The sequence below is a fragment of the Vanacampus margaritifer genome, chromosome 8, assembly GCF_051991255.1.
Source record: "Vanacampus margaritifer isolate UIUO_Vmar chromosome 8, RoL_Vmar_1.0, whole genome shotgun sequence".
Taxonomy (NCBI): Eukaryota; Metazoa; Chordata; class Actinopteri; order Syngnathiformes; family Syngnathidae; genus Vanacampus; species Vanacampus margaritifer.
Genome location: NC_135439.1, coordinates 11,343,301 through 11,359,329, shown reverse-complemented (window position 1 = coordinate 11,359,329; position 16,029 = coordinate 11,343,301). Strand labels below are relative to the sequence as shown.

General features: G+C 38.9%; 1 protein-coding gene across 4 annotated transcripts in view; it reads right to left on the bottom strand.

Moving 5' to 3' along the window:
* The window catches only part of celsr2 (cadherin, EGF LAG seven-pass G-type receptor 2), a 65,480-nt gene that overhangs the window by 39,078 nt on the left and 10,373 nt on the right, over positions 1-16,029 (bottom strand). The gene's annotated exons all lie outside the window — the stretch shown is intronic.

Sequence of the window (16,029 nt, the reverse complement as noted above, 5' to 3'; positions counted from 1 at the left end):
AACTTTGAACACGATCACTTGACCAGGATAATGGTGTTCACCATTCTTATTTTGATACTTAATCGGTTTAAAAGAAAATTCAGGGAATAAGATGCCAGGGATATTTGCACTTTTACTCTTTGTACACAATGCCTAATCCAAAACTGGAAAATGAGTTATAAATCTTGTATGGCTTCAACAGCAGTAAATCCGCTCTGCTAGTTTACATCGGCTACAGTATGTTTATGTAAGTGTTTTATTGGCTGACATGTCACAAAATGCCCCTAAATTTTACAGCAGCTACAGTCAGTAAATCATCCATATTCACAGTCCACCAGTTACAAATTCACCTATTTGTTTTTTTAAAGCGTAGATTAGTGTAAGCCACAGTGAATCTTTGCTTTTCACTATTCTCCATAAATAGCGGAGGATTTCTGTACATTAAAGCACCAGGAGTTCCTCCGCACTCTGACGAGGTTCACGTTAACACTGCATGGTCCCATGTCTATGTTCACTCAAGCGAATGAAACCAAACCTGAGTTCACTTGCAAGTGAACCAAGACCACCTCTTCAAGTAGCATGTTTCAAACGATATTGTTCACACTTGACCGAATGAACCGCACAGTTGACACCATCGCACTAAAGTTCCAAGCACACCTGCCAAGTATGAACACAGCCTACAATAGGAGGACGCTTATATGAAACTCTTTGCTCAAATTCTTGGTTCAAAAGAAGAGTTTATCTCCTGCTATGCGTTCTACAAATGATAATAGACATACGCCATGACCAAGAAAGAACAAGCTTATGTTTCCTTTCAATACATCCCAACTCCTAATCAAGAATTTTACGCTTGCATTCAGTGCAAGACTCCTCCTTTCTTTGTCCGGAAGCAGAAATGTTTCTTCATTTTACATGCCAAGTCTCTAGTTCAACAGTTGAAGTGTTTCTCAGTCCGGTTAATCACTTGTTTTGTATTCACTTGTTCCCGTACCACATCATGTAAATGCTCATTGTTTGCCTTTCTCTTCAAATCTGTCACGAGTCTACACAGTAACTTACAATATCCATTTCCCACACTGTAAAGCTTATATTTAGGCGCCACATAGTTTGAGAAATGTCCTCAAAATAATGATTTACTTTATCACATCCAATACAATGATTTCAATTTGGGATGGCACAAAGATATCATTTCAAATGAAACTATAAATGATCGCAAATTGCTGCATCATTAAAATATTGTTACTGTTGACCAAAATATGTTGTTATTAGGAGTTATTTTGTGATTCCCCCTGCTAGTGACATTAAGAACTATTATGAAAAAGATATTACGTACAACCAGCTAGAGAAGAAAGGTAAGAATTTCTGCGTGTTTTAAAACAATCAATCAGTTACAGCTGTGCTCATCTGGCAACTAGTGGTGAATATCTTATATATGCAGTTGTGCTCATAAGTTTACATAGGCCTACCGACAGCGTATGTAAAGTTATGAGCACAAATGTATTAATTATACAATTTTAACACTTCTGGGTATGTTTGACTTTAACATTCTTTAAACCCTAGAAACCCAACATATCATTAATTATTGGGTGGAAAACTATGTCTAAATATGGTCAATTTCCTTTGTTTTCACAAATTCATACTATAAGTCTGTTATCACCTCATTTTGTATTTTTATATGTTATTAAACAATTTGAAGGGTTGGAAATAGCTAAAGAATGAAGTCTCTCCTTTTTTCTCAGTCTGCGGGATGTGATTGAAAGTCTGATTTTGTTTAAAAGAAAAAACAAGTACCAGTTAGTTTACATACATTTGAGCAAGCTTGTTTAGTTAAAAATTGATCATGTAATGTTTGTTGTCAGCCATGAAGTTAATTTGCATGCAGATTTAAGTGTTAAGGTTATTGTTAGGTTTTTTAGTTAATGTTGAATAAATGTCATCACATATTTCATAATAGGCCATGCCTCAGGCAGCAAACACAAAATCAGCTCAATCGACTCAAACGTGTGGTGAAAACAGGCCCACCGTCTCCCCTCTCCCAAACAATCAATGGGCCGTTTTGTTTACGGAGCCTGGACGCCGGCCAGAGGGCAGAACCTGTGTGCACAACTCGCGCAAACAAACAGAAAACTTCCCAAAGTTACCAGATCACCGTTTGGCATCAGGCGAGCTTAAAAAGTAGGATGCCAGCTGGGAGAGGGAGTGAGGAGGAAGAGGAAGAGGAAGAGGAGGAAGAGGAGGAAGAGGGGGCAGGAGGGGTTTCGCAATCGCATAGAGGAAGTGGAAACAGAAGCATGTTTGACACGGTTCTAATCCCTCTGTTTTCAGTCAAGAGCCTCCGACACAGCAATAATACGTGACCCAAGTGGAGGAAGTACAGAAACAAGCGGGACTAATTCACACTGTACTGTCAACACACGTGCTCACACGCACGCACACACACCTGTGTACGCGAGGCGCTATTTGCATATAAAGAAGAGCTGATATAGCAACAGAATACTGAATGAAGACCCACAACATACAGACAAATATCTGAAACATGGCTACTATTTTCATGTTCCAAAAATTCCCACTTTTACAGAATTCCACATTTCATTTTTTAACCCCACATAAATACATTCCCCCAATTAGATATTCAATAGCAACAAAAAGTGCCCATTCTACATTTAAACAACCAATTCGAATCAATTTAGGGACAATTTTCAACATTCCAAAAATCTCCAAATTTTTTACAGTAAAATTCCCATGTTACGACATATTGTTCTCTTGCTCATTTCTTGACAGATTCAAACCATTTCAACCTCAAAATGTTCAATTTATTCAGAATTAAGACATCTTGGAAGATATTCCCATTCCTTTAATTCCATAACAAAATTGAAAATTAAGAGATATTATTGCACATTATTCCTTCATTCCATATCAAAATTCTAATTAAAAAACAAATTCCCCAAATTTAATTTCATGATTCCCTCCCGTTCCACATTTCTTGACTGATTCAAACTATTCCAACTTTAATATCTTCATCTACGGAAGAGGATTAGGGCCAGTGAAGAGAAGAAAAAAACGTTTGGCAGGATTCTGACTTTATGCTCAGAATTCTCACTTTAATCTCAGGATTCTCACTTTAATCTCAGAATTCAGACTTTTAAATGAGAATTCTCACTTTAATTCTTAATAATTAGAATTGTGACTTTATTAGTGCTACTATTATTCTCACATCAAAGTGAGAATTCTGAGAAAAAGTGAGAATTGTGACAATTCTCACTTTAAAGTGAGAATTCTGTGATTAAAGTGAAAATTCTGAGAAAAAGTAAGAATTTTCACTTTAAAGTCAGAATTCTGAGAATAAAGTGAGAATCCTGCCAAACGTTTTTTCCCTTCTCTTCACTGGCCCTAATCCTCTTCCGTATTGATCTCATTCAAGCCATTTTGGGAACTATTCCCATTCATAAAATTCCCAAATAAAATTCCAAATTAAGAAATATTCTACATTATTCCCTCATTCCATTTGATTCCACAACATTTCAGTTCAGCATCTAATAAGTAATAGCTCACTCATATTATTAGGGATGTGACTAAAAACTGAATAATTGTTTTACAATTTTGTGAAAACGAATAATTACTTAACTCTTAAATTCACTGAGACAGAATGTTGTGCACTACTTGTCTGCAGCCAGCGTTGGTGCTGGTGACTCAGTCTGAACTATTTTGCCATCGAAACAAGAACAACAGGCCATCATCTCCGAACATTCACAGAGAGGTTCTCGTTCAATTTCCCAATCAACTATCAAGTGTGCAAACTTTTGCCCTCCTTGAAAGACATTTGACACAGTTTCTTCTGGCTATTGACATATTTATTGACGAATGAGGAGGTCCTGCATCCACACTGGTTTTAAGAGTGCATTATTAACCAAACACCACATTTAGTGAATATTGAGTCTTTGTAAAATCGGAATTTTTATACGGCTCTCATTTTGGCCCTTACTCTTAACATGTCAACACTGTAGTTATCACGAGGTGACAGTAATATAGCACATAACATCACTAACTGAGCAGAGCAACAAACGTTTCACCGCCTCCTCCCGTTTTCGCCCGTTTCATCCATTCACATCCATTATGGCCGCCTTTCTGTAGCGACAGTAGCCAGATAAACAGCTCTCAGTAAAGAGGCGCTTTTCAAGGCTCGCCCGAGTATGAGCACAGACATGGCCTTAATTATGTCCTCTGCCAACTCACATTCTTGGATGGGCGCTCGGGCGCAGCTCCAGGCGTGGATGCAACGCTGGGAAAGTGAGCACGAGGAGAATCTCCTCTGAAAGGAAGCAGACCATCCTTCAAATGGGTCATTCTCCATGGAAGGATTCTCCGCGCAGGAAGAGGGAGGGGAAGCAGGGGCTTTCTGGGCCAAATGAGGGACGTTTAGGTCCCAGACCTGGAGTGTGACGCTGCTTTCACTTCGGACCCTTATGGGCCTCTGGGAGCCTCTCGGCTAGGAAGTGGCGCCAGGGAAAATATTAAACACACACTGTGGTTATGGGTTGGGCCATGACGGTACACAGAACCGAGTGTGTGCATGTGTGTGTTAATGTACACATCCACACATGTAGGAAGGGTTATTTCATATTAAATTGATGTTAAATAGACTTTAACCCTGGAGAACCCAAGAACCCTTTTCTTCTTTGGAAAATTATGAATTATACATTAAATGACTGCTATAAATTCACTGAACACCAAAATACATATTTTTTTCAATTTTAACCCTTTATTCCCTAATTTAGGATTAGGGCGAAATTTGACCCTTTTGGGATTTAGGGGTATCATTTCGAAAAATCAGAATAAGAAAAACTGTCAGTAAACTATTTAGAATTTAAGAAAATAATCAATCAAATACACAGCTACATTAAACAATATATATTTTTTTGTTTTATTTGTTGCATTTTAGAACTGGCTTTTGAATGTACAAACACACTTTGGCCAATGGAAACAAGAACACAGGGACAAAATCACTGCTGGAAAAAAAAAAGGTCTTTGTTATTTGAGTAGCAGAATTTATAGGGGCCAAATTTGACCCCGTGGGTTCTCCAGGGTTAAATCGCTGGTTTTTGGACTGCAAATGTCTCGATGGAAAGCAGTTCTTTGTAAAACAGGATTCATTTAGACATAGTGTAATAGTAAACACAGATAAACAGATACTTGACTTTAGTATCATAATAGAGAATACTAAATTTTCATTGCAGCATCGCTAAGGCAACAAATGTGACTTTTGCACAGAATTGTATAAAAACATACATCCGTGTGGATAATACTGTATTTTTAAGTCTTCAGGAGGTCTTAATGGTAGTGATAATTGGCTGCTGAGGGACAGGCAGAGAGAGAGTGAAAAGAAATCGGGGAGACCAGCCTAATTAGACCACAAAGTTACCGTCCAATCTCCCAGCGGATTCCCAGAAAATGTCAACTAAGTCAGGGTGGATGAAGAGCAGAAAGGCACTGTGACCAAATGGCGGAGGAAAGAGACATCAGCAGCCACCGTGCATCGTAGCAACCCACAGACATCTTTCAAAGCGCCCTCTTCTAAGATGGTGTCAATTATTAAAAGCTTGACTCTAAAAAATGGTTTTTCGGGGATGGTTGGATATTCGTTCGTGTCAGAATCTAAATATTGCAACAATTTTGTTGTTTTCATATATTGCTATAATCAGCAGTTAACTTAAAAAAAAAAATTATTCAATGTATTAATTATATCATTTTAATCATTATTATATTTAAATATAATAATTCATATGACATCTGTACTCAATAAAAAATGCTCTGGGGGCAAGTGGACAAGGAGCCACGTCAGCTGTTTGGAGATACTTTAAGGTAAACACTGATGGCAACACTTTGTTAGCTGACTGAAAAATGGATGATGCGCTCGAGTGCCTTTATGTTCAGACAGAGACACCACATACTGTAACTGAAATGCCTTGTGTTACATTCTACATTCTGCTTTTGGATGTTAAACTATAAATGAAACATATTCATCACAATTGCAAAAAATATTAATACAGTCCCCTTTCACTTTTTGTTTTGAACAATGTAAATAAATGCCATTTTCCACAATAAGCCATGGTAAAAACCACTGGAATAATGTCATTCATCATGATGACAGTGGAGTGCTGATAAATAATCACACTCTCAACAGCCCGCTAATGCCGCCGGAGACCATATGGCTGATGGTGAAGATGTCACATTTAACATTAATCGTGTCTTCCTTGGACCCAGCTGCACAGGATGGTCACGCTGAGTACAAGCTCTAGGTAAGAAGGTAATGAGGCTTGAGTGCTACGCACCGCAAATGTTCACTACATCAATAGCGCACCAAGCCCAGTAAGTGAGATCATGACTTAAAAATCACTCAAGCAAAATGACAACTTAGATTACTCAACTACTCTAAGAATAGTTGGGTAAATAATAATCTAAATTGTGTCAAAAATGGGCTGACCCAACTTTTTGAGTTATTTAACCAAAACGTTGGGTCAAATGAATAACCCAGAAAACAACCAAGAAAAATTGGTCTGCTTTGTTGGTTATTTAATTATAAGTTGTGTCAAAAATAACCTAAATTGGGTCAAGAATGGGCTGACCCAACATTTTGAGTTATTTAACCCAAAACATTGGGTCAAATGAATAACCCTCAAAACGACCCAAAAATTGGCCTGCTTTGTTGTTTTTTAAATTATAAGTTGTGTCAAATAAAATTAATAACCCAAAAAGCAAAGCTATTTTTGGGGGGTTGCTTTGTGGGTTATTCATTTGACCCAACATTTTGGGCTAATTAAATAATCCAATTGAATTGGGTCAAAAATGAGCCAAGTGAGTGACCCAACTTTTTGAGTTATTTAAGCCAAAAAGTTGGGTCAAATGAATAACCCACAAATCAACCCAAAATATTGGGTTATTGAGTTATGTTTGGTAAAATTAAATTGATAAACTAAATAGCAACCCAATATAATGGGGTTGCTTTGTGGGTTACTAATTTGACATTCAACATTTTGGGTTAATTAAATAACCCTATATGAATTGGGTCAAACATTAGTCCACCCAACTTTTTTATTTATGTAAGACAAAAAGTTGGGTCAAAAGAAATTAATGACCAACAAAGCAACCCAATTTTGGGGGGTTGTTAGTGTGTTATTTATTTGACACAATTTTTTGGGTTGATAAAGTTGGGTTAGTCTTTCTTTTGACCCAAATTGGGTTATTTTTGACCCAACTGTTTTTACAATGTATGTTTGAATTTTATCATAGGAAGCAGCTAACTCTGAAGCTTGTGAATAAAAAGGACATCATTGATACAAAAAGAAACATACATGGTATTATTTATCTATTTCCTTCTACTTCCACTGCTTCTAACATTAGAAGTGAGCTGTTCCATCATTCTTTTGGGAATTGGCATTTGTCCAAACAACACATCCGTGGCATACACAACAATCACACAAACACACAACAAACAATGTTGACCTGCGAGAACAGTCCCTTTGGGGCTTTTTTTTTATAAATACTTGAAACGGCTTCTAATGCATTCTTTTACTTAGCGGGAGTGCTCTGTGTCCTGATGCAACATTTCCTAATGGGCAGGACGCGTGTGACATGTTTATGGCTACTTTAAGAGTAAACCTTACAGGTGTTGGGGTTTGTCAGCTAAACTGTCAATCTGGTCAAGAATTGTTGCTTTACTGTAAAGAGCACACTTGTTTAGACATCTAGATGAGGACTTTTCATCTGGGAACAATATTTTGCCATGTTACAGATATTTCATTCAGACTTGACGTCTGCGACTCGCTGCAATTATATTTACGTATGCGCCTGCCTTGAAATCATGATGACTGATTTCACGAGAATGAAATTAATTATTCTAGCCTGCAGACGAATCCCCACCACAGCAGCAGCAGCAGCAGCCGGCGAGCGGATGTTCAATTAAAAACAAAGAGCAAGCGAGAACATTTCTACCCTGAACCTTCACTAATGAGGGCAGATGTAGGTTAAAGATCGAACGAGTGGAAGATTATCAAAAATTCGACGTCTTTGTGTGATGCTGTCGACAAAAGAAACTGAGGGTTTTTACTTCACAATGGCAGATTGTTTGATAGAAATTTGGATTTTTTTTCAAAGCACAACATTTTTAAAACGATTGTCGTTTTATAAAATACTAGCCGTAGTCTAGTATTCGAAGTCTGTGTGTCAGGGTCAAAACATAAATGATGGAGCACAGCACTTTAGTAAAGACTAGAGAGTACATTTACTACACTGCTAATGGATTCAGCAGTGTCACATTATTCACCAATGTTGTATTTCAGGTCACATATAGACAGACCTGTCAAAATTATACCGCCAAATAATGACCTGACGTGCATATGACAGATTCTTTTGCCATCTTTACATGTCTGTGTGAACAGCGACTGTTTCGATGTCACTTAGATGTGAAATTGTCTAAAATTACAACGAAAAAAGCTTACCATTCACTATTTTGGACTATTGTTTACATGTAAACATACCCTAATATTGGCTGGATGAAATGTATTGATAACTCATTATCATTCAAACAAATGGGCCAGGTATAAAAACTGTGTTGTTTTGGTCATGTGTCGTAAGTGTTTCGGAAAGGCATGTGCTAGTATGTCGTTGCCAAAAACGATTTTGGTGGTCCAAATTGATGTAGCATTTGTGTTGCTAAAAAAATAAAATGCTACATATCAATCCAGCGAAGTTGCTGTCATGATATGTGTTCTTGTAGATTTGATTTGGATTAGATTTAGTTTTGTCATGTTTTCACTATGTTCATTTTTCTATATCTTGTTTGTTGTACTCGTTAGGTTTTCGTTTGCACCTGATGTAAGTCAAGCCAGCCCCTTGTGTCAACTAATCAGCTCCTCCAACCACTCATTTATACATCACTATACAAAATCTATGAAAAGTGCTCATTCATTCATCACTACTTATACTACATGTCATATTCTAAAGTAGCAAATGTGGAAAAGAACAATGTTAGATGTTTTCTTGTGCAAATGATATCACCTACAATTGATGTGAATTTTTAAAAAAGCAAAGAAAATATTACTTGACATGTTCACGTAAACCCCAGAACTATCTAGTAAATGAAAGTTGTGTACTTGGAATATAACACTGCTGATTGAAAACTATGATACCTATATTATATCCGCAAAAATGCAATTGTCATCTAAACGAGACACAAATGTAATCCATCTCTAGTAGGAGAGTTTGTGCCTTCAGCATTCACAGTTAAATGTTGCTGGGTAGTGGCCCGCATGAATGAACTGGCTGAAAGGTGAATGAAGACTGCTTGGGGAGGCGTGTGGGGGGCTATAAAAATGGGTGGAGGCAGCTTTTTCATTTCATTTGACTTGCCCCTGCCCCCTCTCAAGGCCCTCTTCCTGACCCCCATGAGACCAGCAACGGCTGACGCTGACACTCCACCAACTTCACCAGCAAGCCTCTGCATTAAATACTCCTTGTCCATTTACTTACATTGCAACTGCTGATAAAAGGAAGCATCGGGTAACAGGAACAATAGCCTTTAACACATTTCACCCATGAACAAAGATTCTCAGGTGTTACAAGATTTAGTGGTAATTTATAGTGAATTATGCTGACATTGTAGAATGCGGCGCTTGCTCCAAGCGTTAGCGGCTAGCTATCCTAAATTGTACTTCTTAATGTAAAGTTTTATAATGAATCACATTGGTTAAAGAGGAAGTCAACATTTCTTGACAATGTGCGCTCACAAGTCTAAACATGACATTCTGATTAATATTACATTTGTGGAATATGAGTTATGCAGTAAAATGCAGCCGTTTTTAATCCATCTCAGGGGGCGGCCATTTTGCCACTTGCTGTCGACTGCTGAGGGCTCAGGCAACGACCAATAACACAGCTCACCTGTTTTCTGAAGCTGAGCTGTGATTGGTTGTTACCTGAGCAACTGTGATGTCATTTTCACTCGACAGAAAGTGGCAAAATGGCCGCCTTCTGATATTGATAAAAACTGCTGGATTTTGCTGCTTAACTCATATTCCACTAATACTGCTGTGAGTTCAATATAGTTAGCTAAGTGGTTGTTTGCAAGAAAGGCATTTTTATTATCACAACCCTGCTAAGCGGGTTTGAAATAACATAGGTGCTAACGATGAAAAGATTTGTCAACAACTGAGCCAAAGCAGCACTTTTGCAAAGAGAAGTTGTTGTTGGCCAGCAGCCGCACAAGTTGATCTGCGCACAAACAGCTCAGGTGAAACAAAAAAGCTCTTACCCTCAGGAGAGGAAGCAGACAGACAACATGTTCCGACTCCTACGCAGCAGATTTGCTGTTGTCTCTATCTGAGCCATGTTAAAGCTGTTAAATAACGTGCCATTAACATTGTTTGTGTCTGGGAAAATGGGTTGAAACGCTACAAATGAGTGTCTGACCTTGTTTTTGTTTTTATCTGCAGACAAATAAAGCCTCTGTCGATTGAAAAAAAAAAAAAAGATCAGCGACAACGACAAAGACAGCAGCAAAAGGCAAGTCAATACTGGCACAAGCTTGTGCAGCTCAATGTCAACCCAAGGATTTCAATCTTGACGAGTCAGAGCCCAACGCGCCGACCCCCTCCCGACCTGACTGTTTTGGCCATTCGTACTCATTTGTGGAGCCTTCCAATTTGTCCCCTGACGACACTTTAATGCTGCATTGCAAAAAAAAAACCACCGGATTCCACAAATTGTTCTCCCCCCCAACTCCTTTCAGCGTAGCAGCTCCGGAAAAGCATGTGACCTCACGCAAGCAGAACATTTGCATATCAAACAAAACTGCTGTCAGCGCAATAGTGACGAGACATTAGCATGCACAGATGTGGCCAAGCATAAGGCCTTTCATTTTAACTTACATCGTCACTTGATGGGCATGATAACTGCAGTATTTGCTACAAGATGGAGAAGACAATCGGATGTGTGATCAATTGGGCCATTATGTGGAATTGATGTCTAATTAATTGAGTCTTGAAGCATTTAAAGGGAAAGTCAACCTCCCCAAAAATGATTGACAATAGTATGTTCTATGCAGCTCCATTGGTCTAAATATGATATTCTGCTTAGTGGAAGATGAGCTAAGCAGCAAAATCCAGCAGTTTTTATCAATATCAGAAGGCGGCCATTTTGCCACACTGTCGAGAGAAAATGACTTGATAGTTGATCAGGTCTCAGGTAACAACCAATCACAGCTCAGCTTCAGAAAACAGGTGAGCTGTGATTGGTCGTCGCCTGAGCCCTGAGCAACTGTGATGTCATCATCAGTCGACAGCGAAGTAGCAAAATGGCCGCCCCACAATGGATAAAAATGGCTGGGTTTTGCTGCATATCTCATATTCCACAAATGTAATATTATTCAGAATGTCATGTTTAGACTAGTGAGGTCACATATAACATATTATTGTCAAGAAAAGGATCAACTAGTAGTTTGAGTAGCCATTGGGGTTTCACTGCACTACGTTGCTCCCAGTCTTTTCAACATCCATTCAGCATTTACCTTCTAATGAATAGAATTTGAATTACAAACAAATCTCTGAATTCGCAGGGTCTTTAATGTAGAATAACTTATAGCTTAATTCACAAAATATCCAGAGTAGCTTGCTCAACAGTGTGTTTAATTCCAAAACTAGCTTTCCAAAAGTGCTAAAAGTGAAAACTACAACCTGCGTCCCACTCATACATTTCCAGCAAACTGTGAAATCCCAATCACGCCAGTCGAGTGGCTCACGGGGCGGACCATCTGTTTGACTACTGTGACGCCCTCCCGTCACTATCAATACAAGGCCCTGGTGAGACAGTTGAAACTTGCTGCACGTCAGAGATCACTGCAGCTCGCAGTCACACCTCGCGTTTAACAGTTTAACGTTGACAGTTTACACTCTGCAGCCGGAGCATATGAAACCAGGTCACTGTGAAATCTCAATCTGGTTCCATGCTAAATGGGAGCAATGTAGCGTGAAGGTAACAGTCCATTGAATAATCAGATGCTGTCACAAACGGGATGTGGGAAGTGTTGGCTTGCTGTGGTGCCTGCTTGGTTCAATTAAGGTCTACTTGCTGAGAGGAGACGACACTATTTGGACAAAAGTTATGGGTCAACATGAAAGAAAATATGGAGTGGGCCCCCACTTTGTACACGACGACATTTCAAAGTGTGTATGTGGGAATTTTTGCCCATTTATCCAGAAGAACATTTGACCCGTTGGCTCACAATCTGTGTTGTTGCTCATCCTAAAGCTGTTTGATGAGGTTAAGGGGAGTTCTTTCACAGCAAACTCATTGAAACATGCCTTGCTTTGTGCACTGAGGCCGAGCCACAGTTGTGCTAAAATGTTAAAGGGACTTTCGTTAACCGTTCCCCAAATGTCTGAAGTGTCTAACAAACAACAACGGATGAGAATTGTCTCATTTTTTAACATCACAACCGATTACTGTGAGTAAACTGGAGAATGTGGGTGGCATCCAGAGCTAATTGGGTAAGCTAACGTTAGCGTGTTTTATTTTTAGAAAACAAAAACAATTATGAAATCACATCTATTGTTTGACCAGCAGTGGAACTATTTCCAGTATATTGTAGTAGCACCTGGTAATAGGGTGTCCCCAAAAATTTGGCACCATTTCACAATCTATTTTCAATCATTTTTAAAGGGGAAGTCAACCCAAAAAACAAATCTTGACAATAATATGTTCTATGCAGCCCCACTAGTCTAAATACAGCATTCTGGTTAATATTGCGTCAGTGGAATATGAGTTAAGCAGCAAAATCCAGCAGCTTTTGTCAATATCAGAAGGTGGCCATTTTACCACTTATTGTCAACTGAAGATGACATCACAGTTGCTCAGGGCTCAGGCAACGACCAATCACAGCTCACCTGTTTTCTGAAGCTGCGCAATCACAGCTCACCTACTGACATTTTTAAACGGGCTCTTAAAACTTTTCTTTTTGCAAAAGCTTTTTGTTAGACTTTTTTTTTTTACTCTGTAGCACTTTGAGATTGTTGAAATAAAAAGTGCATTACAAATCAAATTTATTATTATTACTATTCGGAAGCTGAGCTGTGATTGGTTGTTGCTGAGCCCTGAGCAACTGTGATGTCATTTTCAGCCGACAACAAGTGACAAAATGGCCGCCCCCTGAAATGGATAAAAACGGCTGGATTTTGCAGCACAACTCATATTCCACAAATGTAATATTACCGTAATCACAATTTCATGTTTGGACTAGTGAGGTCACATAACTTATTATTGTCAAGAAATGTTTCAGGTTGACCTTTAAACTGGTTAAATTTTCACAACACGTTTAATGTTAAATTTAAGTTTAAGCTTAATGTTAGTTTGATGCTTTATTTTTTACAGGTGAAGAATGATATTATTGAGTGAGTGGCGTCTGTTTTAGTGGACATTCAAAACAAACACACCAACTGCCAAAAAAAAGGCAAAAAAAAAAGAAAATCATATCAGAGCAGGTGCACGTTTTAACTCATATGCTCCCAAAAAACGTATAAAAATGTTCTGTTTTAATTTAACTATTGCCATGGTCCCAAAAACGTATTTAAACGTTTTTTTTTTTTTTTTTTAATTGCTTAAATACAGAAGGCTTTGATCCAACCTCTGACTTGAAGCGGTTGCTTAAATCAATGTTAGTTATTATACAAACGGCCAGTAGGTGGCAGCAGAGCATATGAAATGAACCAGGGCTATGTTGCAAAAAAGCTCTTTTCCCCAGTGTTTTAAGCAGATTTGTGAATAATGATGAAACTTAGTTATATTCTAATGCTAATTGCTACAAAACGGAAACAGGTACAAATATACTTTTTTCCTGATGAAAGAAGAGACTCTAATCTTTCTTTTGGTAGGTTCCATATTTTTATAGCAATAGAACACAATATTCTGTGGGCCTTGCAAAATCAGTCAAAATCCAATAAAAAAGCCGGGAGTGAAGGGGGTTGCTTCAGTGAAAATGGCTAGGAGTGAATGAGTTAAACATTAATCAGGCATTCATATTTCAAACACCCTGTATGACGAGCCAATTATGTGCTGTGGAGTGTCTGCAGAATCGGAGTAGTGTCAGCATTAAACTGCGCACTACAGTAAGTACTGACCCCATGAAAATCAAACAAGTGGGCACAAAGACAGTAAGTTACCCCCCCTTCACCTACGGAGGCCACTCCCATTGTCTACTAGGAGGATGAGTTGAATGCGGGACAACCCTAAATAAAGCCTCACCCCGGCGATGGATGCCCCAATCCTAACTCCAAACAACTCCTGTCTCCCAGATGATGTCACCCCAAACCCCACCCCCCACACCCTCATAACGCAGTCATGTGAAGAGAAGTAAGCGGATGGGGGGGAAAAAACTAAAGCAAAAGAAATGGGATACCCTCTGAGTGCATCAAAAGGCAGCAACACCGTTATATCAACAAGAGGTCCCAGGTGCTTTTAGACTTCTAAAGTCTGCCACATGCAAGTGTAAACTGTGAGAAAAAACAACAACAACACTACTAGAGATGGTTTATATCTGAGGTCAGGTGTCGGCCACCTCGCCGCACGCCCTATAAAAACGTCTACACCCGACGGGACAGGCCAGCGTGTCCCAGAGTAGCGCAGCTCCAAAGAAAACCTGACATGCTTCACTGCCAAAGAGGGAGACGGGGACAGTTACTCTTTAGAACTTTATGTGCCAACCCCTCCCCCGCATCTTTGCCCCACAAAAGGGGGACCTTACCCCCTCATCCCCACCCACCAGGAATTTCTCAGGCATTACTGGGTTCACCATGACAACTGGGCGCTTAACAAAGCATTTCTCTTAGGCATTCTTCCTTTCACAGACCAAGGGGGGGGGGAGAGCTGAGGGAGGGAGAGCGCACAACAGTGAAAAAAGACGGGAGAGAGTGAGAGGGAGGGACGGAGGAGTTTGAAATGATGGGAGGGAACAGTTGAGGCTGTAAGGGCGAGAGTCATATATACCCTCATAGCAACAACATGGGAATAGGTGACATGTTGACAAAAAAGGGATAAGAGACACTATATATGGCGAGGGAAAAAAAACACTGTATTTTTATGTAGCTACAAACCCGAGTCCACCGTGTATTTTTATGTAGCTGTATTAGCAGCACAAACACCAACAAGGGGAACAACTTGACACATTTCCAAATAATATACTGTATGTCAGGTTTTTTTCTCACTTTGCTAGCTTGTGGATTTAATATTAACGTTAGCGACCGCAAGATAATTAGCATGTTGACAAAAAGGGGGTAAGAGACACTATATATGGGGCTGATTATTAAAATACTACAACAAACGCAAAAAAACACTGTGTATTTTTATGTAGCTACAAACCCGAGTCCACCGTGTATTTTTATGTAGCTGTATTAGCAGCACAAACACCAACAAGGGGAACAACTTGACACATTTCCAAATAATATACTGTATGTCAGGTTTTTTTCTCACTTTGCTAGCTTGTGGATTTAATATTAACGTTAGCGACCGCAAGATAATTAGCATGTTGACAAAAAGGGGGTAAGAGACACTATATATGGGGCTGATTATTAAAATACTACAACAAACGCAAAAAAAACACTGTGTATTTTTATCTAGCTACAAACCAGAATCCACAGTGTATTTTTATGTAGCTGTATTAGCAGCACAATCACCAACAAGGGTAACAACAACTTTCCAACTTTCCAAATAATGTACATACATCTGTTTTGTTGTTATTGTTGTTGTTGTTTTTGCTCACTTTGCTAGCTTGTGGATTTAATATTAACGTTAGCGACCGTAAGGTGAATACCATCTTGACATGTGTCAAGAGTCCATCATAGATGCTTGAAACAGAAAGAATCCGGTCACTTTTCAAAATAAGATGTTTTTAGCCTTGGATAAACCGAAGTACTGTAAGTTTTTTTTTCTTTCCTGAAAGTGTGTGGCCCGGTTTCCTCCTAAATAGGAAACTCACAAAACATACACGCATGTTTGTTCAAACGTTAA